This window comes from Meriones unguiculatus, chromosome 4, assembly GCF_030254825.1.
Source record: "Meriones unguiculatus strain TT.TT164.6M chromosome 4, Bangor_MerUng_6.1, whole genome shotgun sequence".
NCBI classification, from domain to species: domain Eukaryota; kingdom Metazoa; phylum Chordata; class Mammalia; order Rodentia; family Muridae; genus Meriones; species Meriones unguiculatus.
The window spans coordinates 105,556,280-105,582,915 of NC_083352.1; the positions used below are offsets into that span (position 1 = coordinate 105,556,280).

Genomic DNA, 26,636 nt, shown 5'->3' on the forward strand with positions numbered 1-26,636 from the left:
AGAGGACGAACCCATAAGCAATGGCCCCTATAAAGCGAAGGGGAAGCACGAAAAATCGGACCACCGGGGACGCGCCCAAATGGGCTGCGCCACGGGCGGGGGGTAAGGGGCCCATACGGCGGTGCCTCTGGTTAGGGTAGGGGGAGCTGGGAGCGATCTGGAGGGGGGTACGGGCGAGCCCAAGTTGGTGGGCACCCGACCCCGCCTCCAGAACCTGCCTCCCAATTTTCCGTATAGTGGTGTAGCCCTGGGCAGCGTGCAAACTATGCGACGACGGCGCCGGCGCTTACCCACGCTGTGCGCGCCTCCTTACCTCGGCTTTCCAGCTAGCGCACGCGGGCACGGCGGCCCACCCCTCCCACCCGGCGGCGCGTGCCCGGGGAGATGGGTGACGGCGAGCTCATTACCCCCGAAACCCCATAAGGGGGTTCGGATCTCCTCACGAGCAATATTATATACATATATACAGATATATACAAGACTGGCATGGCTAGAAGAAGCAGGCGAATCGACACCCCGGGAGAAGAGCCATGGCCCTCGTGGATAGCTGTTCCTCACAGGGAGTCCTCCTAGGTGGGAGAGGCAACGGCCTTGCTCGCGCGCCATGCGGGACTCTAGAATCAAGGGGAGAAAGTACTTTACTGAACACGAACTTTTTGGAGAAATGGTTCAAAACCCACTAGTATCGGGGCCCTGCTCCCTGGCTCCCCGCACTAGGACATGGTAGAGAGCACCGGCTAAGCGAAAGGGCAGGGACATAAAGTTTTTGAACCATCTTTCTCGGGCGGGCATGAGTTTCTGCCACCGGGGTCTACTTGGATACAATTCATTCATTCATTCAATTACTGGCCACAACCACCTTGTGCCCAGGTGAGTGGACGGAGCAAAGGGTCAGCCTAAGACATAGCGCCTTCCCTGAATGGGACAAGGCAACAGCAGATCCAGAGCTGCCGGGTAATCACAAACTTTCTTTCAAGGCTGCCTTCCTTTCACTTTTGAACACTGCGCAAAACTTGGGATGCCTGGGAGAAGGGAACAGAAACTCTACCTCTGCATGCAAACACACCCCAGGGACCTCGAGGGGGAAAGGGTGAGTGGCCTCAATAAATTGTGTGGATGGCTCTATCTTTGAAAATAGGAGGACACTGTTGACCACTCAACAGTTTTCGGGTCCTCCTTCCTGCAAAGTCTGCCCAACTCAAGGTCAGAAAAGGTGTGCCACAGAAAGCTACAGCACACTGTTTTTCTTGGTCCCTGTCCGTATATCTCTACCTCCATAGACACTTTTTTTTTCTTTAATGGATTTGGAAGAACTACAGAACGTGATTGAAAGCAACCAAGGATCTGCTGGAATTAAGAGCAGGAAGTTCAACCTAACAAATGGGCCTTCGCTGGCTGCCTCGGGCCTAATCTCTCAAAAGTTACTTCTTATCCACAGCTGATTGTGGCCTCTCTTCAATACAACATACACTTAAAAAAAAATACGCAAAACTCAAAGCAACTACTGTCCCAGAGTGACTTTTCTTCTTCTTCTTTTTTTTTTTTAATCTAACCAGAGGGGATGAAAAATATTTAACTGCTATCTGGTTGTGCCTGAGTGAAACTGAGCTGTCAACTCTCAGCCTGCTCTGTAAGTGGCGACCTGAAGCCAGCGGCTCCCTTCTGCTTCTTCACACAGTCAACAAAAACACCTTCACTGAATTTGATTCATCTGTCATTTGTGAAATTAAACAGAAGAGAGAGGACCTGGCCAGAAATTTCTGTTCCGCTCCAGTTGTTCAAAAGCCTCTTCCTTCCTGCTTCCAGTATGCTGAGGCACAGATACATTGTATTTAAAAGGTAAGAGGTGACTAGGAGCCAGCACAACCTCCATGCTTACACAGGGACAACACAATCATACAGTGAGTATAATCAAGAGTCTCTGGGCCTTCTCCTAGTAGATAAATATCACACCCAATCTTTAAAAAGAGTGAACTGTCTGATGGCACACAGTGGCACATGCTGAAGGCAAGGCACAATTGGGACCATTGTCCGAGAAACATGTAACACAAGGTCAAGGTTTTCTCCAACTCCTAACTTAGCCATTCTTGGGGGGGAAAAACTGTTAAGTTTTGCCTATATCTTGTTATGACTAACCAGGAATCCACAAACAAAGCATTTACTTTGTAAATAAATGGCAGCAGGTGGAATCAAGGGTTTACAGGTAAGCAAAGGACACTAAGAGCTCTCTGAAACACAAGCTGGTTTGTGGTCTGTTCTGCTTTCTGTTTTCACTTGACACAAAGTGAAAGAAGAGATTCTGTTTAATTGGTAGGCTGACACCATCTGTGGTTTCGGCCTAGCATCCACCTCCCCAAGCCCTCAATGCTATGGATATGTTTTGTTTTTCAAAAGTCTTCCAGAGTTGGATCTCACCATGCAGAACTTACGAGTTGCCAATTGATTTTAATAGATTGCCCTGCAGTTTTCAGTACTTTAGTTGATGCTCTGAAAGTAAAGCAGGTGAATTAACATAATTCCTGGAACACTGTGCACTAGAAGGTGCTTCAGTGTTGTCATTAGGTTCAAGGACACATGGACGTTACAAAAACCTTAACACTCCAGAGTGAGGCCATAAAATACGCTGGCAGAGAGGATACAGGCTCCTCCCTGGCTCGTGCCAAAGACAGAAAGTTGAGATAATACCACATTCCTAACCTAAAACACTGGGTCAGCTGACTTACAGCTGACCACCTGCCTTACAGAATAGGTTTAGCATCATTTCTTTCCAATAGCTCTCTCTCTCTCTCTCTCTCTCTTTTCTTATTTCCTTTCCCCTTCATAATGGCTGGACTTGGGGGTTTTACGTCTGCAGCCTTGCAAGCTTTGTATTTATAGATGGGAGTTTGTGTTCCTATCTCCCTCTCTGAGTAAGGATGCCTCATTTGCTTTCAGAAGCATTGCTATAGGTTAGAATCTTTGGAATATTATTATTACTTAATGATGTAACTGAGTTGTTGGACCTTTCATTAGTTCTCCTGGGCCTTTCATTACTTGGGGTCATTGTAAGCTACTTTCCAAGAGCCTAAAGAAAACACAATTATAATATTATTTTAATAGCCCAGGAAACAATAACTAGGCTTCCACTGAAACAGAAACCTTAGCTGTAAGGCTTTAATAATAGTACTTAGTGATGCATTCTGTCTTCAAAGCACATTCTGCACTTTAATTAGCCAGATGACTGGAACTGTTGTTGCAGATAAACGTTACTTGAGGCTTCAGCCATATTGGAGATGAAAGCAGGTATTGTAAAAAGCTCCTCTAGTCCTGGCTAATCTCCATAAGAAGGCTCTAATACTTACAACTGCAGAGTTCTTAAACATCCAATGCCATTACCACCTATGTCATTTTTTCCCCTTTTCTTGTCATATCCACTGGTTAGTATTTCAACTACAAAGTAACTCCAAGCTTGCATTCTATATTAAACATGATAGTTAAATGTCATTTCATAAGTTCTAAGTCAACTACTAAAGAATGAACTAACGACATGAGCCTTTGAAATTTCCCTATTTAATATCCATCAGCTAATCCTCAGATAATGTAACCTTAACTCACTCTAACTCAAGCAAAATGAAGAGGTGCACTGGCCAGTGTGTTGGGACCCAATTTCTTGAACCTTTGGTTTTGAGATGGCAGTGTATGTTTAAAACCATAACTCAGAATAAGAGGAAAACTGAGACCTTTTGTAGCCTTTGTTGACTTTCTGTGACCCAGATAGGCAAGTGCCACCTGTAAGAGGAACTTCATGGTCTCCACCACAGAAGCCTGATTCCTAAGGCCAGCAGTGCCTTCTCACAACCTCTCTATAATCTGTAAAATAGGGCACCAGAAGGGGATTATGGGAGCTCTCTTCCCTTTACTTAGCTCTAAACAGTGCATTGATTCTCCATGGTAGAACAATTTAGACAGCAAGAGAAAAAAGAAAAAAGGTCCCTAAGAAAGATCTCAGCAACATAATCGTAAGCCATCGAACTAACAGTGAAGTGCAAGAAGAAGAGAATGTCAGCCCCATTTATCAGAGGCACACCACCATCAACAGGACACACAGGCACCAGACCAGCAGAGAGCAACGATTACATGAAAGAATATCAAAGAATTCTCCCAGCTAACAGCAGGAAAGCTAATTTTCCTAAAACAAAGCATCCTTCACTTCCTTCGGGCAGTTGTGAGCTGGAGGGGGAGGAGCTGCAGGAAATCTAAGGTAATGGGAGAAGTTCTAATCTACAATGTTTAACCTGGCCTTGAAGATGGAAACTCACTGGGGGTGGGAATGGTACAGGAGACTAGTTAGACACAGACTAGTTTCCATCTGACCTCATACTAGTTGACAAGACTCTTAGGTGAGAAAAACAAAGGCTATAATCCCAGAAACTATAATCCCAAAACTATAATCCCAGAAACTATAATCCCAAACTATAATCCCAGAAACTATAATCCCAGAAACTATAACCCCAGAACTCAGAAAATTGAGGAAAGAGGAACTCTTTGAATTGGAGGCCAGTCTGGGCTATAGAGAAATACCATGTCTCAACAAAATATGCCAAAAATACCCTCTCCCAAATTTATACAGTTTTCTGAGTGGGCAACAGATATTTTGTAGTAGAATGTGACTTTGTGGGCATATGTTTACATCTTTGGTTTTTACTGACCAAAATGTATTTTCAAATAGTGCGATGATTCAACTAGTTTTACTATGGGACAGCTGAGATTCTTACGTGAGTCGGGGTCCTTCACTTTCCACAGTTTTCTCTTCATCTGCTGTTAGGAAACCCCAAATTAAGTTATCCGTGTGACATAACTAATCACACGTTTAATTCACCTACAGGTGTACCCACCTTTTCTTCCTTTAGTGGTTGCTCACACATGTTGAAGTTGGAAAATGTATAATTATTATTTGGCTCCACCCATTTCCTCCAGGGCATAAAATGCACAATCCCTCCATCGAGGAAGGCTGTTCAGTCCTGTCAGGCCTGTGCAGAAGTCCTAAGTCCTGCCTGTCCCTGGCTTTAGTCTCAACTACATTCTCAGATTACAACTCCTTTTGTGCTAATTACACCCCCAAATTGAAAGAATGTCACTGACTTTACAAAGAACACAAAGCACACTGGTTTTAAAAACTAAATATAGTCACTTTCTTTCAGAGCTTCAGGTGGTTTCTGATGCTTGTATTAGCTGTAGATGCCAATGTATTCACTAAGACCCAGGCTGAAAGACTGGTTCCTATATGGGAGGAGGGAGGTTATATATTAAAAATGTGTGTAGCTTGTGGAAAACATTTACATAAAATGATAAGTGAATTAAAATTTGCTCAGGATAGTTTTAATCTCATGGGAAGAAATGGAAGCCCCAACTATTGAAAGACGTGCCCATGCTGTGCAGGTGAAAGTACAAATGAAAGGAAGAAAAATATTAACTTCTTCTGGAAGCCTACAGCTGCAGCTGCAAGGAGCGAGAGACAGGTGCACCTGTAGCTCCTGCTCTTCACTGTGCAAGAAATGGCCTTGTAAGATAGAGGTGGTGGCTCACACCTGAAATCCTAGCACTCTAGAATTTGCCACAGGAGGCAGGATTATTGCCATGAGTGAAACGCCAGCCTAAACCACAGAGTGAGACTCTATCTCCAAAAAATAAAAAATAAAAATAGAAAGACTTATAGAAGATAGAATTAATAAGGGAATATTGTCTGTATCAGGCAAACAAATAAAGCATCCCAAGAAATCCCCTAAGGGTTAGTAGGAGAATACTGCCAACATGAAATGGTTTATTTTTCCTAAGGATCAGTAAATTGCTAGCTAATGCTGAAAGAATGCTACAGCTGTGACCTGTAGCTTGGCTACTAGCTGAAGTGACAGGTGTAACCCATCGCACTCCCAGACTGGCTGAAATTGCAAGGCTAACTCAGATCTTTTCCCCCTAATTAACTGATGCCAACATTACATCCAGCCAGGAAAGAGCCTCTCTCTACAGGCACAGCAGGCCATGTGTTCTCAGACTTCAACATTTCAACAACAATGTCAGCCTTGGGGGAAAGTAGAGCTGAGGTTCCCTAATCACAGACCCAGAAATCAAAGAGGGCCCTGCCCTGTTGAGGAAGGCAGGAGGGAACAGCCTCCCTGGTGCTCAGCTGAGGGAGCTCAGCACTCTGGGAAACACATCACCAGAACTGGTATTATTGAAGGAGGTGGCACAAAGCTAGCCACCTGATGGTGAACTCTAAAACACTAATCAGGCCTATTTTTCATCTTAGTGTTAGGTTGCAGTGACCTAACACTAAGAAATCAAGCCTGGGAAAGTATCCCTTCAGCTAGAGGAGGCCAGTACCTTGTGAGAAAGCAGCAGTCACCTGATGGTCTTAACGACAGAAGAGTAGGGTAGGTGGGACCTTAGAGCAAGCCCTGGGATTTTGGTATGATGACAACTGCTGGTGAGAGGGAGACCCTGACATGTTAAAGAGGAGCCGAAGCCAAGGGCAAGAAGATGAGTAGGTTTGATGAGTCAAGACAGGCCTGCTTTGGCCCTTTTTGCTCAGAGTGAAGGCCCTGGACTGCCTTTGGTCAAGATGGTTGAGCCATATAGTGAGGGTGATTGAAAACTCAGCTGAGATCTAGAGACATTCAGTCCCCTTGTTGAATAGACAAACTGTATACTTCTGGCAATTTATAGAGCACACCAGTGTCTACAAACCTACCTGACCCTTAACTAAAGCTATTTAATCCAAGCATGTAGAAAGTTCCTGGAACACTTAAAGTTAATTGTCACCTTGCAAAGATGATGTTCTTAAATTATCTTCACAGTTAAATTTCTATCGATGAGGTAGATTAAAAGTAAAAACCAAAAAGAAAAAAAAAATGTAGATGAGTATGATCCCCTAGCAAGCTTAATACTATAATTCACAACTATACCTTCATAGGTCACCTGCTTTCTCTGTTCTTAAATTTATTAAATATCACTCCCTCAACTTTGTAAAACTTTCATGCCCTCTAAATTGATTGAGAGGTACAGATGACAGAGAGAGAAAGAGAGAGAGAGAGAGAGAGAGAGAGAGAGAGAGAGAGAGAGAGAGAAAAGCTTTGGTGGTGAGAGGCTTCAACAAATATTTCATTTCTAAAGTGGATACAAAAGAGGCTATGACAAGAAAAAAATAAATACCTGTCTCTTCTAAAATGAGAAGAGTAAGAAAGTATACCTGGGTAGAGGGCAGAAAGGATGGAAGGAAGGAAAGAAGGAAGAAAGGAAGGAAGGGAGGGAGGAAGGGGAAGGGAAAAGGAAAGAGAAGCAAGCGAGCTAGCAACAGCCTGTAAGCCCCTGGGATATTCATGGAGTCTTGCTTAGCCTTTGTCCCAGGACCTGCCAGTTCTGGCACAGCTTCCAGCACCATTTGCTTGCTTTCAGCAACAAGACACTGATTTCAGAGACTCGTTATTAGAATCCTGAGGTCTCTCTTTCACTGGACGACTAAAAACCTAGGTCATCAATTCTTGACCTTTTTGTTTTTCCTACTCAAAACTTGGTTAACTGCTAAAAGCACATGCTATGAGGAATGAGACTGTTAAAAATAAAAGGTCAAAGCTGGACCTGGGCTCTGCCTGGATTGTACCCCAAAGGGAAAACAAAGAAGATGGATTGGGAGTAGTATCTGGGGGTGATGTCTCCATTGACCTTTGGCTGAGGTGTTCGCAAACACAGCTAGACTCAACTACAAAGGGACCTTTCCTCTCCCACCTGCCTAGCTTTTTACTGCCCTGAGGAAACAGGAAGGGAATGCCAGCATGGACCGGCTAAATTGTCTATGTAGATGAGAGAAAGAGAGAGAATTGATTATCTCATCTCAGTTTTGGTGTCTGTGAGATAAAAAAAAAAAGGGGGGGGAAGGGGGATAAATTTGTACCAAACTAAAAATCATAGAGATTTTTCTTTTGTGATTAAAAACCCTTCTCATTGTTACTTTTATTTTTTATTTTTTTATTTTTTTCATGAACTGGATCAAGCTGGTTGTTACCTAAGACAAAGCAAGGCTGAACGGCTTTTGCTTCCTCTAAATCTAAGATGGCTGCAGGCACTACACAGACAGCCCTTGACTCTCATGTTGCTGCTGCTGCTGCTGCTGCTGTTGCTGCTGCTACTGGGAGCCTAGCCGATCCACTCTCCCTGCCCACCTGCCTGTAGGGAGCAGGCTGCTTTCTCATCCCCACCTTCTTTCTCTCTGCAGCAGTCTTCAAATGGCTACTCAGAAAAGGCAAGAGACTCCCACCTCTGGTTTATGTGTAAGCTCCCTTCCTTGGCTACCTTGGTGGTCAGAGATCTGTTTCCTAAAAATTAAGTCTCCTTACAGCATGCGGGGTGTGTGGGGGTGACATCGGGGCAGGTGGTGGCTGATCATCGCAAATATACAGGCAGACTGATTTCGTCTGGGGAAGACATCCAGATGACTTTTCATAATTTATCTTCCAGCCAGATTGATAGGATGTATTGGTGTCAAAAGACAAAAACTCAAGTCAGAAAGGTCACTGGAACAGGACAGGAGTGGACAATGAAGGGTACAGGGATGGCAGCAGGTGCTACATATTTCTGGCAAGGAGAACCTGGTGCTTTTTGTTTTTTGTTTTTACGTTGTGCCAAACGAGTCAAAATTCACTAGAGCAGAGCTACACAGATGAAAGGAAGGACAGCTTCAAGCTTGTACTATCCACAGCAGTTTGCTGCTCCTGCAGCTAGGATACGGGCAGCAGCCCTTCTTCAGCCCAGCACTCTATAAAATGTAAATGAAGAACCATCTGATCTCTGACAGCATTACTTCTGACATGAGGAATGAGACCGGTCTTTCAGACATCATTAGAATCCCATGACCTCTGTGTTTCGAAAAAACCTCCATGCTTTCCTTTTCCAAAGTATCTGCTTATTGCTAAAAAAAAAAAAAAAAAAAAAAAAAAAGGGAGGGGGGCAAAATTCTAATTCTTTCCTTATTCTGACACTGAAAATGCCAACTCTCTCACAGGGCGTTTTGTTTTATTTTGTTTTTTGACCCCTGAGATGGGTACACTCCGTATCTCAGCTATCTGGGTTTTTTTGTTGTTGTATTCCTTCCTCCGAGTAACAATCATTCTAAACTGAAATATCTAAGCAGGCAGAGTGATCAATTAGGAGACTTGTACTCCTTATCTTTCTCCTGGCTCTCTAAATACTGTTTTACAAGTAGAAAGGAGGGGGGAAAAAACAAAACAAAATAGGGTCTATTTATTATATTCTTCAAGTGTTTTCCCGAACTTAGGTCCTCTGAAATCCGAGAGATTGCCATTCCTGCATCTCGGTGGCAGGCAGAATCACCCTGCATGCTGTGGAGAACAAATTCCCTGCTTGGACTTGCCTCAGCTGGGGCTGGGAGGGGGGAGCACAGTTGTTTTCTTTGTCCCTGCAGTGCCCCTTACCACCCCAAGGTTCCCTCCTCCCGGAGGATGCTGCATACATATGTGGCATTCTGCTTGTTAAGCCTCTGGGCGCAGAAAACAAAGTGGTTTTATGTGTGAGTGCTGGTAATTCACCTACCACAAAGCCCTAAGTCCTTGCCGGTTCATTGTCAGCTGCCGGCTAATGATCAGCAAAATCGCCAGTGTATGTTACAAGTGTGTCAACTGAGTGAGGGGAGTAAGGGGCCCTGGCAGAAAGGAAAAAAAAAAATCACAGATTGTCTGGAAGACGTGGCTGTACAGTGTGGTCCTGGAGTTAGGGGGGAGATGAGGCACAGCGTTTAGTTTTAGATTCAAGGCCGGGGGTCCCTCTCAGAAGCGACATCACTCTAGCAGACATTGTGTGTGTGATGATTACAAAAAGGCAGCTGAAATGAGTGGCTCAGACCCTGTCTTCTGCTCTCTGCCTCACAAGCAGACTCTATTTCATCTTGCGTGCTACAACCGAGCCCTAGAGCAAGGGGATAGAGAGGCAGGGCAAAAAAATGCACCTTGTATGTCTTCATGTGTGTGTGTGCATGAGTGTGCCTGCTGCCTGCCTGCTTTCATCCCCACGGCTCTCATAGCTAACCTTGGATGTGTGCATTTTCCTTTTTTTTTTTTTCCTCTCTCTTACTTTCCTATTCCCAGAAGCCAAGGCTCTTTCCATCTCTAAGAAAGCATTTAGAATTCACTTTTATTTCTTTTCTGGACATGCCAGAGTGCTTTTGGGAGCTTCAAGCAAGCCAAGTAAGTGTTTGCTTGAGATCAGAGGAGGATTAGAGATAAGCCGAGGTGGGAAGGAAAATGAGGACCTTCCTGGTTCTTGCTTGACATGAACATGGGCTCAGCATCTAAGCCTCCATCTCCTCCCCAACCCATAGCATGGCCTCTGCCTGCAGAGATGCCTATCTCTGGGCCTGCTGGCTCTGTGAATCTCCAGTTCTAAGACCCTTGAATGTCCACTGGAATGGTATATCTGACCTAGCATAATTTTCAACAGAGGTGTGTGTCAGACCACTTGAAAAGCCTCCCAACCACTGGAGCTAAGCAGCAGCCAGGACTGGCCTGAGGGCTAAAATCCCATCTGGCCCCACAGAGAGAAAGGGACTCATCTTTGCCCTTTGGGTTATTTTACAATCCCCCTGGTCGAATAGAACAAGATGGTGAGGACTTGGCTGGGGAGGAGGGGGGTGTTCATGGACCGTAGGGAGGGGCTGAAATTCCCTCATCCAGAGCGGCTGTCACTCAGAGGTGACAGCTGCATGCTCCCTGCACCCCAGAAGCCCCTGTCCCTTTCAGATCTTCTCCCTCCCCTACTCTGTAAAAAACTGAACACATCTTGTTCTTTCATCATAATTAAAGAGCTGTCAGGGAAATGGCATGGCTGATTTTTTTTTGCTGCTGCTATAGTGAACCTCCTCACGACTCCTTCCCTTTCTCTCATTTGCTAAAGTGGTCCTTTCTCTGCCTGAAATCAGCCCCTTTGGGGATGGAAATTTTAGCTGGAAGCAGAGAGTAAAATCTAAGCAAAATTCTAAGCAAAATTCTAACCTTGACAGGGTGAGAGAAAAATCTCTGTTTTGAGCCAGGCTGTGTCTGCAGCAAGGTAGCTACGAAGCCGTTTTTCATGGTGGGGAATGGTGGTTGCGGCCATCTCTGGCTTTGCATACCAGTCATCGTCAGGATCCACAATTTAACAAAACTCAGACTCCAATTCTCCCTGTTGGCTTAGCTAAGGGGCAAGAGGAAGCTATTTAGAAGGAAGTGCAGAAGTTTGATCAGGGAAGATAAAATCCAAAAGCCTTTAAAGCTTGAAGGGAAAGCATGAGAGTGAGCGCACTATTGTTGCCGGCTTTCCTGCCGCAGGCTTGCAATAAAGCTGTAACTTACACGCATAATTAATCACCTTGTTCTAGGCTGAGTGTCACCCAGCTGCAGGGAGGGTCATTTCTATGTGTTGTAGATACTGAGCTACTGAAGGGTCTTTCTGCAATAATGCCTCATCTTGTGACGTGTTATTCTCATTCTATTAAGCATCACAGAGCTTCAATGTAAGGCACATTATAGAGAGGTAATAATTTTAAAAAGAAACAAAAACCAAACAAACAAAAACCAGAAGAACCTTACCCCTACGGGATGCTGAGTTCTCTCTGGCATTAAAATCTGACATATATTTAAACACACATTATGGATGGGATTCATAATATTCATCCTAGGCTTCAACTACTTACACTTTAAAATCGGGAGCTTTCAAAATTAGCTAATTTCTGTTTCCTAAATATCGTACATCTTGGAAAGGCCCCTTTTAGGTTACACTAGGGAGCTTAATTGGCAGGCTTCCGGGTTTCTAGAGGGTATACTTGTATCCAGCAAGTCAAAATGGCAATCCTCAGCTGAGCCAGTGCTTATTAATGCACCAGGCTGGGCAACTCCAGGCTAAGGTGTGCAATCAACCTGTGCCACTAAGCAGCAAGTTCTCCCCTGGTCATAACCACATAGCTGGAAGGCTGTTCGTGCAGTGTGGCAACAGCAAGGTTGTTTGTTCTGTGGCTTCTTTACTGGCCCAGTCTTCTCCTTTCTTGTTCTCTTCTCCATGCCTGGCACTTTCTATTTCTTGTTTAAAGAAAACAAAGTGACCAGACTACCAATGCTGTTGCCCTAGAGGTATGATGGTCTCCACATCCTGGGATCACAGGAGAGGAAGCCAGTTTGTTGTAATGGAGGCTGCTAGTTTGCTCACAGCACTAAGCAGAGGGAATGGGAGTAAGTAAAACAGGTGATGATGGCCCAAATTGCCCTCCTTGTTCTCCTCACTGCCCCTGTCTTAGTGCTAGGGACTTCATTACTAAAAATGTGACTCTTTCAGCATTTTGGCCTCACAGAACTCTTTATTACAATGCAAATGTCCCTTAAGTGTAACCTTATAAGCCTTTGGCAGCTAATGGGATTAACTGAACAGAACACAGCCACCTGCAGGCCTGTAAGGAGGCCTGGGCCAAATCCCCAGCTCTCAAATTCATGGTGAGCTCATCCCTGCACATCCAGAACTAGAGACTAAGCATCCCTGTTCTTATTCTTTTTGAAGGGTGGCTATTGTAAAGGAGAAATCAAAGTTTAGCATTCTATAAAAATTAATTTAATTTTGTTTATTATTTAAAAACTGAAGAATTCCTTCAGTTCAGTCATCCACAAAACCAAAACAAAACAAAAAAACCCCAACTGTATATAAATACATGTATGTTTTCAAGATGCATATAAATGTATATGTAACCTACCCAGGCTGAACTTTAGAGATGTACAGATTAGGATATACTATTCCAAGGGAAATATGTAGATAACCTACAAGTGTTTATAAAAGAAAAGCTGGAAATAAATTCTAGATTACTTTTTCATTTTACATAATTAATGACAGTATTTGACTGCAGACTTTCTATCTGTTTTAGGGAACAGGAAAAAGAGGACTGAAGTCCAGGCTCTAAGATGGAGGGCAGGCCAGGATCTAAAATGGTGGATCAGAGCTAAGATGGAGGGGAAGCCAAGATCTAAAATGGTGGATCAGAGCTGAGATGGAGGGCAGGCTAGGATCTAAAATGGTGGATCAGAGCTAAGATGGAGGGGAAGCAAAGATCTAAAATGGTGGATCAGAGCTGAGATGGAGGGCAGGCTAGGATCTAAAATGGTGGATCAGAGCTAAGATGGAGGGGAAGCCAAGATCTAAAATGGTGGATCAGAGCTGAGATGGAGGGCAGGCTAGGATCTAAAATGGTGAATCAGAGCTGAGATGAGGGGAAGCCAAGATCTAAAATGGTGGATCAGAGGTGAGATGGAGGGCAGGCTAGGATCTAAAATGGTGGATCAGAGCTAAGATGGAGGGCAGGCTAGGATCTAAAATGGTGGATCAGAGCTAAGATGGAGGGCAAGCTAGGATCTAAAATGGTGGATCAGAGCTAAGATGGAGGGCAAACCAAGATCTAAAATGGTGGATCAGAGTTAAGATGGAGGGCAGGCAAGGACAGAAGATGGCAGAGTAGAATTAAAAATGGAGGGCACAAGGTTGTGACCAGAGGGGATCTCTAGAGTACAACCATATCTCTAACTAAAACCATAACAATTTCCCCAACCTACTAGCTAAACAGCAGTACTAACACATGTGGAATATTTGAAGGTTGAGTGGAAGAATTTTGAGCCTACTCCCTGAGAGAATTTCAGCCCTGGAAGGTATACTTTGGTCCATACCAAGTAGAAATTTAAAGTGAAAGCTGGCTAAAGGTGGTAGCACATCTGACCTGGCACCTTGTAGACCTAAGCCTAACACTTCAGAATGGCTGTGACTTTCTGGCCTTTACCTCTGACCAAAAGGTTCTTCTGGTTCTGTGACAGTTAGTTATCAACACAGAGATCCACCCTACAGAAGCTTCAATCACAGCTGTTCACAAAGAAATCCTCAGCCTCAGGTTGGCATGAAATACAAATGGTTGGCTGTGCTCGATGTAGATGTTCATTTTCGACCCAAGAAGACAAATTCTTCTGGGTTGGTTAATTATCAGAACAGCGTCATGCAGTGTTCGTTCTGACTTAAGTCAGCTGGCTTGGGTTCAAGCTCTCTTGAACGGCCACTAAAACCCATCTTTGGATGAGGTTTTCATTTGTGAGCTGCTGTATCTCCTCTCATAGAGTGCCTACATAGAATCTGCCTACCACTGTCCACTTCCTGTGTCTGCTTTCAGTCCCAAGACCATCAGGAGAGCAACCATGTCTTAGACCTTTGGCTTCCCCACAGGGAAGGGCACACATCAAGCTTTCAGTATCTCTATTGAGTAGACTGAATGAATGAATGAATAAAAATGCCCAAATCAAGGCAGACTCACCAGCCCGGGAAGGACTCATCCTCTTGAGAGGTGTGGTAGACAGGTAGGCAGCTACTGCATGCATAGTGAGGCTACTAGGTGAGCAGAAAGGAAACAACATTTGACACACAAGTTGATCACAGCCTAGGGGACAACTTATCAGTGAGGGAAAATGGGCTCATGAGTATAGCAATCCAGATAGTTTCCCATGTTCTTTGCCAAGGTGAACATAATCTACATATGAGTAAACCTAAGTTCTGCCAATGGTCAAAAATGTGAAAAACTAACTTGTGACAACTGTTTTCACTTGGAACCATGCTAAAGTGACTTCTCTTCCTAAATCGGGCGGGTCACTTTTTATGCTAAATTTCCATTCAATACTTTCCAAAAATCTTTCTTTTTCCTTCCTAAAGAACCAGTATGACACCCCCCAACTCCAGTGATTCCAAAATGTCACAGAAGGCTCATTGTATGAGCATACTTGTGGTGAGGTCCTTCTCTTGGCTATTAGAACAGCAATTGTGTGCTACCCCTAACTCCACGCCATTTTGCTAAGTCTCAAAGCAATACAAATTCAGCTCAAATCAATTAGCAACACATTTCTAACTCTTGGCACTTCTTCGGGGTGGGAGGGGAGGTGTCAATTTTTTTTTTTCCTGGTGGGGGAACCAGCAGGGTTAGTCTGGGAGCCCCTTCCTCTCTGTGGTTGTGCTTCAATCAAAAGACTCAAATGTGGAAGAACAGGGCTATAGCACAAGCAACTGGGACAAAATTTGAGTAGGTTTTTTTGTGGGGTTTTTTGTTGTTGTTGTTGTTGTTTTTTAATTTGACCTAGTGAATAAAGCACAGGACACAGAGAGGCAGCTGATAGAATATTTTCCTCACTATAGCCAGGAAGCTGACACTGTGTACTCTTGACTTACGTGCCCTGACCCCAGAGCTAAGCCATCAATCTTGTCCCATGTCTCCTCTGGCTTGACGTACCCCTTCTCTTCCCCCTTACTCTTCCTTACTGGATAGAATTATCTTCCTCTCAACTAAAGGTACCCCAGGAGAATAAACGTTGTTTTTCAAAGCAGGGTGGTGAAGTGGAAGAAAGGAAGGAAGGGAGGAAGGAAGGGGGAAAAAAAGATAGAAAACAATGCCTATATGGGACCTGGCTGGAGCCAAATTCTTGAGGACATTAACCTGCAAAACTCTCAGGATTTCCTTGATTTCTGAAATGTACACTTAATGCACAAAGTGCTCACTTTTAACCTTAGGATTGTCCTGGCTTTGTTCTGGATAATTACTGAATCAAAAGACTCACAAAGATAGGGTGGGTTGTTTTTTGTTTTGTTTTTCTGCTTCTGACAAAAAGGTCCATGGTGTGCCAGACTGCTTTAAACAAAACAGAACAAAACCACCAAGCAGGTGATGCATGTGCAAACACTTGGGAAATCGGGTTGTGGAGGGAGGGGTAATTCTAGCTTCAAAATTAAACAAAATCATATGGATTCAGGTAAGGGACTTTGAAGAAAGCAAATGGGATCTGCTGGGAAAGAGAAGTCAGTGGTCAGACCTCAGAGGGCCCTGCTGGCTCCATCCAGGACCAACCATCAACCTTTTGGTTGCTGCTTTCCTAAGTGGGTTCTGAAGTCTGGCCACTGAGCTGAACCATCCACTCTCTCCTCCTCCTTTAAGTCCGCCAGCTCTCTGGTGGGTTCAACCCCAGCTCCCTATCAGTTGTCCATCCCTGCTTGGGAAGCTACCGTTACCTGAAACCTGATCTCCTCCAAGACTAGAAGTTTCCACAGGGCAGGGACTTTGTCTGGAGTTTAGCTAAACTTGGCAAAGGCAGTACTCCTATTTTCTTTCTTCTATCCCTTGCTTCAACATTGGTTTTCTTATTTCATCTCTGCACCTTTCTCCTCTCTCCCTCTGGACCCCTCTCTCCTTTCCTTCCCACTCCTCTAACAATAAAATAAACCAGCTAAGGGGGTTGATCTTAGCTTACAACTGGTTCTCAAGGACCCTGGGATTTCAACAGCTCAGAAAAGAGAGAAAGAGAATTGAGGAGGGGAGTGGAATCCAGATTCCTTTCCCCCTTCTCTACCCAAGTGAAAAGGCTAAATTAAGTTAAGGGTCAATGGAGAGGTGACAGAATGTGGGAACTGGATTCTATGTGTGCTTGGGATAGGAGAAGCCAAATTAAAACAAGACAAAACAAAACAAAACAACAACAAACTGAAAATCATGGTTAATAAATACTTAACTAGCTACACATCTGGTGAGGAGCCAGAGTTAAGAAAATCAGAGCAGGATAAGGGGAAGGGCTGGGGGCTGTGTGTGTAATCTTATAAAGTCATTTCAACAATAAATATAACTCCTAAAAGAAAAGGGGCCAGGCTAAGTGTTCGGTGTGGCTTTTCAGTCCTGTGGGAAGTGAAAGTGGACATTTTGTCTCCAAGAGATATTAGGGGCACTGAGAGGGTGTGGTCCCTGATAAGAGGAATATTCCTGTGTTTGGAGTGGGGGCTGAGGAAGAAACAAGTCAAATGCAAAACTTATGTCCCCCCTCCAAAGCACAGAATGTCTCCAATAGCATTCAAACTAAGCTCCCAGGGGCCCAAGACAAGATGATAACCCACCCCAAGGATACCCTTGAAATGTGGGGTTTTTTTCTGTTTGGGTTTTCTACATTCAATCTAGAGAGTTCTATCAGTTCCCACATTTGCAAGCAGACACAGCTATTCTGAGCTCTTTGCTGACCTCTGGTGGGTAGGTTCACTGTTGCTGGGTTAGGCTGCTCACCTGTACCCACTTCTCCTGTAACACCTGTGGGGAGTGTGACTAGCTCACTGCCAACCTTTGAGGTCACATATCAGAAACCCTGAAATAGGGGGTAAAGAACCAAGAAAAGCCTTTTAAAATCTCCAGAAAAAAAACCAAAACAAAACAAAAACTGAAAGACAAACAAAACAAAACGTGGGCGAGAGGGAGGGTGCTATAGCGAAGTTTGAAAAGAAAAATTTGAATAGCAGAGTAGGGGAAATGTTTGCCTGAACTAATATATATTTTTTAACTTTGTTCCTCTGACTGTTACATTTTAGAAGAGGAGGAGGAGGCATATCAGAAAGGAATTCTGAGGCTGGCCTTAGTGGAAGAGGGGTAAGTTCCCAGCCAACTTTGTGGCCCTGCCTGGGAAGTCCATGTGGCCTTCCTCAGTGGCTATGGAGAAGACAGGATAGTAGGACCTGGGTAAGTACAAAGACACTGTCCTTGGAACCAAGGGACCTAGTCCTGCATTGTTCTACAGTGTCCAAAATGTCCTCTCCTCCAGGGAGGCTCTTTGGATTTCTCCTAGAAGCCTTATGTCTCTGTCTCTCTCACAGTTCTCAGCTGGGTGAAAGAGGATAAACTTCTGAACTCTGCTGCTAAGTGGCTTCCAGGTATGGGGACCTGGAAACGATTAGGCACTAAGATGTTTTTCCTACACTAGCTGCCATTTTGGTGAGGGTACATTGAAAGGTGTGTGTGTGTATTTGTGTGTGTGTGTGTGTGAGAGAGAGAGAGAGAGAGAGAGAGAGAGAGAGAGAGAGAGAGAGATGAGTGGGGGAAGGAGAGGGTCCTGACAAATGTCTTCTACCTAAAACTTTTAAGAGAATTAAAATATTCTAAAATGAGAAACACACCCCTCTTCTTCTCCCAAAGAGACAAAAGAATGCACCCAGGGTCTCAGAACTTCCCCTGGCAGAAGGAGGGGCTGCTGTGCTACTCAAGAGCTCAGAGCCTGGGAACTGGAAGCTGCCACGTTGCCCCCTATTGTATTTTATCTTTCTGACCTGCTAAGATCTACAAAGCCCCCCAAGTGGGGTTACTTGTCACCAGATATTAATTGCTGAACTGAAACCTCAAAAATACATATATTCTTAGGCCAGGGGAGGGTCTGAGTCCCTGGAAAGGCAGCTGAAGGGAGGGGGTCCACAGTGCTGGCTGCAGCAGGCGCAGGCGCAAATTTTCTGTGGCCAGGCTCTCTCTATTGTAAAATCGGAGCGCCATCTGCCAGCCAGTTCTGAATAGCTTGCTTTGTTAAGTTTTTTCTACTCCCTAACCCTAAATAGTGGGCTTTCTCCTTTCTTTCCTTTAAAAGTTACGTGTATTTTAAAAATTCTGGCTCAGAAATGTCCTCCCTATGCAAAAAGATCCTACTTTTCAAAACAATCTGCAAATGAAAAGAAAAAGAAAAAAAGAAAGAGAGAGAGAGAATGGGAAGAGAGCAAACAGGTAAAATTACTCAGAAGCTTGTTTTCTTCTGAGCTGGGATGCAAATGAGCGGGATCCCCTTCCTCTACCTAAGGCAGCCATGCTGGTCACACCCCTTCCTTCCTGAAGACCCCTCCTGGCTGGGAGGCGCCTCCACAGGTGAGGCAGGAGTGCAATGCAGTGTGAAGGTGTTTGCTTCCTGTCACCCTGAGTCTTGGGGTGAGCCTCAGCTACAGCAATTTTGTCTGCTAAACAAGTGGAGTTTCTGCCCCTACCTTCTGTGGATGTTCCTGCCCTAAAACCCCACCCTCTGAATAATTGAAATATACTGAGGTGGACGTGGGGAGACACGGAAAGTTTCGGCTTCCTCTTAAACAACTCGTCAAATCTGCTCCCTCCTTGACCATGGCAGAACCTCAGGTAAACTTGAAGCCTTGTCAGTACTTCAAGGCCCCATTGTTAGTCTTTTATGGGCATTACTTGGAAAGTACATGGAAACCTAAAATCAAATGCTATAATCAACCAAGATCCCTGGAAAACCCCCATGCTTAAGCCAGTGCTCTCTCCATTATGCTAGGACCTTCTTGGAAAGTTGGGGCCTCTCTGTCCACCCCTCCCCCACTCAGACTGTCCTCTCCACTCAGTCAACACATGGAAGATGACAACATGGAGTCTCATTGGGAACATTTCCAGATTTCCCCACTAGAAAGTGGGGTCCCTCCTAAGTGTCAGTCTCAAATCCTCAGTTGCATATCTGTTTGGCAAAACAAAATGACCTTCTAGTGGCTAAAAGGAAAGAAACCAAAGTCACACGAACGCTAAAGTATAAATAGCCCGGAGCTTTCTGGCTACCCAAGTTTAAAAAAAATTTTCCCCCTAACGTCTGGCATTGGATTTTGGGTTCTGCCTTGAGTCTTCTAAGCATTTCCTTGGAAAGATGTTGTACTTGGTCCCAGGCAAAATCTCAAAATCAACATTCTGAGGTTTTTTTTTTTTTTTTTTTTTTTTTTTCCCTGAGTAATTTCTAGGATTGGGCAGTAAGAAGTTTTCCTAGTTAGGGGCACTTCGCTTAATGGAACCTGGAACACTCAGGCAAGACTGCAAGAAGCTTTCACTTCAAATGCTTCTTCCTACCTCACACAGCCAGCATCTAACCGCTCAAACCTAGTCTGTTTTTACTGATTCACCGTATCTTTACCCTCACAGCTAATTTGAGGGATGATAATCTTAAGTTCTTTAAGAGGAAAAAAAGAAAAAAGTTCTCTAAGAGGGGGAACATAATAGAAAGTCTTTGTTTGGGGCAAGGGCATGAAACCCTGGATTCATCCCCAGAAGCCAAAGGAGAGTGAAGGAAGGTGCAAGTTGGTGAGTTGGGCTTAAAGTAACAACTGAGCCTCGTTCTGATGGATAGAAATGGGGATAAATGCTGCCTTTAGGTGGGGTCAAATCCACACTTTTATCAAAGCCCCAACTACAATACTTTTGACCAGAAAATGTCTTTGGTCAGCTCCTTCTATTGGCACCACTGGCTCCATTCTGAAGAGCTTCTTCAGTGGACTGACTCTGTTTTCCCTATTACCGCAAAGGTGTCAGGCCTCCTTTCCATGAGGAGATGGATGTCTTTGGAGTCCATATCCTTTTCTGGTGGTGTATATTGTCTAAGTCAAGGCTCTTTCAGTATCTGTGTGCATATGGAAGGGGCAGGAGCCCCCCCTTGATGTCCGTATGTCCCTTCTACAATAACAGAGTTTACTAGTGCATATGAGGCAGGGAACACAGGCCAACATGATGCCAATTAATGCAACCTAACAAACCCAAGGTGCAATCATTAAGGGTTAAAAATCTATGTGTGCCCCTGATACTGGCTGCCCACTGATTACTTCAATATTGACTTATCAGAGCCCTAGACCAATACATTGTTTATTTGCCTGAAATATTTTTCTCTTCTCTCCAACTTAGGGTCATCTGGGGGTCACTCTCGGAAATCTGTGGGACTTGCTTCTACCCAAAAATGCACACCACCAAGATTCGTGTGCACACTGCTGACTGGTTAGTAGAAGGGGCAACTTTTCCTCAAAAGACTCATCTGGAGGTGACAAGTTAGATCGTGTGCGACATCTATCTTTTCCCGGGACGACAGATGAATGATGTCTGGGCAGCAGCTCTCACGTGGTGGTGACTAGAGATTTGGGTTGCCGCACTTATGCGTGGGGAGGCGGTGACGGTGGCGGCAGAAGGATGTTGTGCACTGGTAACAGTGGGGGGGGTGTGCGTGTGTGTGATGACAGTGGTGGTAGTAGCAGGGGGTTTTGTGTGTGTCTAATGTGTGCTGATGGCTGTTGTTGTTTTTAGTAGTAGTAGTTGGTGTGTATGTGAGTGTGTATGTATGTGTGTATGTGCATGTGTGCATGTATGTGTGCGTATGTGTGTGTGCATGTGTATGTGTGCATGAGTGTATATGTGTGTGTGCATGTGTATGTGTGCATGTATGTGTGTGTACATATGCATGTATGTGTGTGAGTGTGTATGTGTGTATGTGTGCATGTATGTGTATGTGAGTGTGTATGTATGTATGTGTGTATGTGTGCATGTGTATGTGTGCATGTGAGTGTATATGTATGTGGTCATGTGTATGTGTGCATGTATGTGTGTTTACATATGCATGTATGGGTGTATATGTGCATGTATGTGTATGTGTGCATGTGTGTATGTGTGCATTGTGTGTATGTGTGCATGTGTGTATATGTATGTGTATGTGTGCATGTGTGTATGTATGTGTATGTGTGCATGTATGTGTGCATGTATGTGCGTGTATGTGAGTGTGTATGTATGTGTGCATGTGAGTGTATATGTGCGTGTGCATGTATGTGTGCATGTGTGTGTATGTGTGTACATATGCATGTATGTGTGTATATGTGCATGTATGTGTGTATGTATGTGTGCATATATGTATGTATGTGTATGTGTGCATGTATGTGTGTATATGTGCGTGTATGTGAGTGTGTATGTATGTTTGCATGTGTATGTGTGCATGTGAGTGTATATGTATGTGTGCATGTGCATGTGTGCATGTATATGTGTGTATGTGTGTGTGCATGTATGTGTATGTATGTATGTGTGTATGTATGTGTGTATGTATGTGTATGTATATGTGCATGTATATGTGTGCATGTATATGTGTGCACGTGTGTGTATGTGTGTGTACATATGCATGTATGTGTGTATATGTGCATGTATGTATGTGTGAGTGTGTATATGGGCATGTGTATGTGTGCATGTATGTGTGTGTATGTGTTGATAGTAGCGGGGCATCTGTGTGTGATGGTGAGGGTAAAAGGATGTTGGGCTGTTAGCAGTGAGGTGTGTGTACATGTATAGCGACAGCAGGCGGTGGTCATAGTAGGGGGTTGTGGATGTGTAGAAAGTGTGCTGATGTCTGCTGTTTTTAGTAGTAGCGGTTGTGTGTGTGTGTAGTGGGGCATCTGTGTGTGATGGTGATGGTAGTAGGATGTTGTGCTGGTAGTGGTAGGGTGTGTGTATGTGTGTGTTTTTGTGTTTGTGTGTGCTCGTGTGCATGTGGTGGGGCATGTGTGTGTGGTGGGGCATGTGTGTGTATGATATCAGATGCTGGGAACATCCTACAGTGCATAAAAGAGGTCCCAGACCCTGACAGGAGCTAGCTTGAAGACCCTCTGTTAATAGATCCCCTTTAAATATTCCTAAAATCTTATCACACAGCTAAAAACAAGAAGCCACCACTTAAAATATGAATAATGTGCTCTGACTAAACTTCGGGGGCCCCTGTGGGTCTCATCTTTGGGGTGGGGGGCAGCAAAAACGTAAAGCAGGACCCTTACTACCTCTCTGGCTTTCCCTGTTGTCTCTCGCTGAAATGTAGAACCCTTTTTTCTGCCTTATACTGTCTCACCATCTAGTGGCCACCTGAAATATCAACCCGTGTTTACTGTCTCCGGGCTTTTCTAAAGCCCACCGCTGAAAAACTCTTATGTGAGGGGACAGGGGGCAGGAGGCCCCTGCATGACACATGTGACTTTAGTGATAAGCTTCTTAAGTATAAACGAGGCCCAGTAGAGCCATTCAGAGTGCAACTGCAAAAGGAATTAAGACGTACACTTCCCACACACGCTAAAAGACAACAATAGCACCAACAGAGAACAAATTAAAGGATTAATTACAAATCAACTTTTCCTTTCCTAAGAAGAAGCCCTTTGAGCTTTGGTCCTAGCCTTTGGACACTCAGGGATGGCCACAGGTTGAAGATGGTGCTGTTTGAGAGAATGAGTTTGAAGGCTCCCAGGCACCTATGTTTTTCCCCAGTGACACCGTCTACTCTTGACACTTTATCCTTTAGGGAATGAGGGGGAATTGTTTTTTGTTTTGCTTGGTGCTGATGAGACCAGTAAGCTGCTTTGGAAGCTGGGGTTCAGGCCTGAGGGATGGGTCTCAGAAGCATGGGGGCCTCAACTTGGCTGCCAGGTAAGCTACAGGACACTGCCCTTATTTCCTTTGCAGCTCCGGTGTCCTGGACTCATCTCGGTGCCTAGCTTCAGGTTTTGTGTGTCATTGTGACCATTGCTGTTGACATTTGTTTGAAGAAAATCCAGTCTTACCTGGACTTACCTGGGTGCAGGTTACCTGTAAGAATGTCATTATAGTTGTTTACATTAGTGACCAGTTTGACAAGAGGCAAACTGGTCACGTAGGAGAGAGGAGAGAGGTAGTGAGAACTTCTGACAGAAGGGACAGTCAAAGAGCCAGCAACTGAGAAGAGAGGCTCCCGCTGGCCATGCTGGGGTCCTGTCAGAGGTCACATTCCCTTAGCGGTGGCAGCGAGAAAGCTCGGCGTGACACCCAGAGAAGGTAGCTGCAGAAGCTTTTCTCTTCCCGTTATCAAAGAATAATTAGATGAAGTTGCAAGTACTTGCTCTGTGACCCCCAACAAGATGTGTGTTAACAGGGTCAGAAACACCGCCCAACACTCACATTAAATTTTAAATCAGATAATAATTTATATTGTTTTTATACCTCTCTCCTCATCCCAAGTTAAATCATTAAACTTTAGTAAGGTCCATTGTTTGAGCTTGGTGGGTGGGACCCTTCAGGTCAAAGTATTCCTGAGCTCTCACAAGTCCATCTGTAATGCAATTTGGGATTTTTACCTCTAAGTACAACAGAAGCACACTTCCTTAGTTTTCGTTCCTCTGTCACAGATCACTTGCCTGCTGTTCCTCCTTGATTACAGCTTCTGGTGTGGCACATGCAAAATACTTCAATAACTCTAACTTCAAAGGTGTGTGTCTTATGTCAGAGACCAAAGCATTCTGTGTCCCCTCAAGCCTGTGATGGTTGGCAATAATTGAAAAGTTAACATTGGGGGGGGTGGGGGTGGGCGGAGGTCCTTACCTCTTCTCGTGGTCCTTTCCTCTTCCACTGCCACCGGCTGGTCTGCCTCATCCACGATCTGGTTGTTGGAAGGGAAACTAAAAACACTTTGTTTTGCAGGTAAAATGGCCACAGTCAGACCCCCGAGCTAAGTAACGATACTGAACTAACGTATACATAGGTAGCTAAGAACAGGAAGGGGAGAAGAGGGATAAGCAAGATGACAGATGATATTTGTTCAGGATGGGGAGGAAAAAAAAAGTGACCTCTCAGGCTTTTTCTTCTTCTGCCAAATTACCATATAATATCAAATTTGGCAAGGTGTCATTTGTCTATTGCTTAAGTTCGCTTGTGTTTACAAACCCTGTACAAAGAGTGAACTATGAAAGGTAGAAGCCGGAAGCATAGGATGCCCAGGGCTTAAGAGTCTCTTATGGAGAATATCCAAGAAGTAAAACCTCACTTGGAATAAGGAAAGAGAAAAAAAAAAGTTATAAACTCAACCTTTGGGAAATCTCACATGTGAAACACTAGACCATAGCCAATAAAAAGCTTCATCCAGGATCTGGCTTTCCTCTTAGGGAATTAAGAAGGAAAAAAAAAAGTCCTCATCTTTGACTCTTCTGGCAGCTTGCATCCGAGACTGCCCACAAGTATCCTAAAGCTGCCCAAAGGCTCCAAAGATTGTTCTGAAATTCCAAAAGGAAAGCCAGATCCGTCTTCGATCATGGGTCAGGGGTCCATAGGTCAGCGCAGGAATGTGCTGGGGACAAATGATACATTGCATTCAGGGTACTAAAGAACTCAAGGTAGGTGTTGCTGGGATGCCCAGATGATGACTGCAACTGCCCAGGGCTTACTCTCGCCTCTCTTTGGCCCTGTTGTTTCTGTTTGGAAAACTTCTACTACTCTTTCTGTGAAGTTTTATTTTAAAATAGGTAAGAAAACATACTAATTTTAATTTCATTAAATCCATGGGAGGAGGAAAGGGTTTAGAAAAAAAAAGTTCAGAAAACTAATTTCTGTTTGCTATTTGTGCCATCTCCTGGAAGACAAAGAGGCATTTGAAAAGCTATCATTTTTGTAAGAAGGGGATGAGCACATTTTATTTGAAGGGATAATTGATTCTAAAAAAGAAAGGGGTATGCTTAGAGTTGAGAGTTTCAATTTTAATCAGTTAGGCTATCTTCTCTTTAAATTTTTTAAAATATAACTTTCCTGCATCAAAAGAAAACAATAAATGCTTTTCACAACTATGCATGAATACTTGTTGAGTGAAAAAGAATGGGACTCAGCTGTGCACTAAAAATAAGGATTTCATTAGAAAGACCAAGAAGAGAAAAATTATTTGGGGCTTTGTAATCCTTTAGCCAGAAATCTCTATACTCTAGCATTGCCCATTCAGGAATGTGTACAAAAAAACAATTGCATTGTCATTACTAATTATCATTAATTATGCATAATTAATTATCATTTATATCAATTATTGATTATTACTAATTAACTAATAATGATTGCTGTTGTTGTTGTTACTAGTGTTGATGTTACAAGCTTGAGCTCTGCTAAAGAAAACTATTGGGAGATTTTTTTATTTTTTTTCAGAAGAGGTACCAAGGAAAACCTACATTATTGAAAAAAAAAAAAAAAAAAAACTTGTTATAGTGTGTGTGTGGGGGGGGGGGGGATGAAGTGAAGCAAATGTGGATATGAAGCCTCACAGCACTGGTTTCCCCCAAATGGGCAGCTTGTTGGCTTGGTAGACATTCACAGTCAGTGATCTGTCAGGGGCTGGCTAGAATTCAGAAAGCAGGAGATTCGTAGACACCTGTCATTTCACAAGGGATTTTAAGATCACAGAGAACACTCACAACAATCATGCTATCAGCTTTGAGAAAGCAATATGGAATGTTTCTCATGGGCTTGGTGAGCGCTACTACCTCAGATTTGGAAGCCTGGGTCCTTCACATACTTACCTCGCAAACCTTGAGGAAGAAAAACAAAAGTCTCTAGCATTTAATTTCTGTGGTTTGAGTGGATATGCTTATGAAATGGAGTGTTGAAGTTCTTTCATTGCCCAGAACTGCTTCAAAGGATTGATGCGAATAGACAAAATATTTTTTTTTAAATGCAAAATGCAATTAGAACATGTCACCATTATCATCAGTGGCCACTGACAACGTTGAGAGCGTTGAGGTTTTGCCCCCGATTTCAAGTCAGGAAGGGACGTTCATACCACATTCTCAAGGTAGAGCATGTCAGCCAGTTAAAAATAACATTCCCCATTTAGAAAAGAAAAATGTTTCTGAGAGAAATTAAAAACCTTTAAAGGGCCTCTGAAAAACATGGATGTTACTGGGAGGCAGGATGCAGAGCTCTCTCTCCGTGAAAATCTGGGTGGGGGGGGGCAGGCAATAAGCTATGCCCTTCCCACTGCACCAAACAGTTCAGCAGAGACATTTTGAATTTAGAAAAAAAAAAAAAAAAAAAAAAAATGGCTGCATTAAAAAAAAAAAAAAAAAAAAAAAAAGCTTCGCACGATGAGATGCAGTGCAGTACTGTACCACTTGGCAGCCAAATAAATTACTATATAATTAATTGTGATGTGCTATAGAAATACGGTGTCATTATAGTGGTCATATTACACATAGTAATTTAC

At 43.8% G+C, this 26,636-nt stretch overlaps 2 protein-coding genes and 1 long non-coding RNA gene across 11 annotated transcripts in view; 1 reads left to right on the forward strand and 2 right to left on the reverse strand.

The window, feature by feature from the left end:
• Gnas (GNAS complex locus) overlaps positions 1 to 26,636 on the reverse strand; it is a 63,872-nt gene that overhangs the window by 19,931 nt on the left and 17,305 nt on the right. The gene's annotated exons all lie outside the window — the stretch shown is intronic.
• Positions 1 to 26,636, reverse strand: part of LOC110563608 (neuroendocrine secretory protein 55-like) — a 51,331-nt gene that overhangs the window by 6,255 nt on the left and 18,440 nt on the right. The window lies entirely within an intron of this gene.
• On the forward strand, positions 104 to 25,592 carry LOC132653729 (uncharacterized). Of its 2 annotated transcripts, XR_009591553.1 has the most exons (6): positions 104 to 1,839; positions 17,425 to 17,572; positions 17,707 to 17,763; positions 18,465 to 18,598; positions 20,537 to 20,626; positions 23,111 to 25,592. It is a non-coding gene; the product is annotated as an uncharacterized LOC132653729 (long non-coding RNA). The 2 variants fall into 2 exon arrangements; XR_009591552.1 differs by having other exon boundaries at positions 17,425 to 18,598.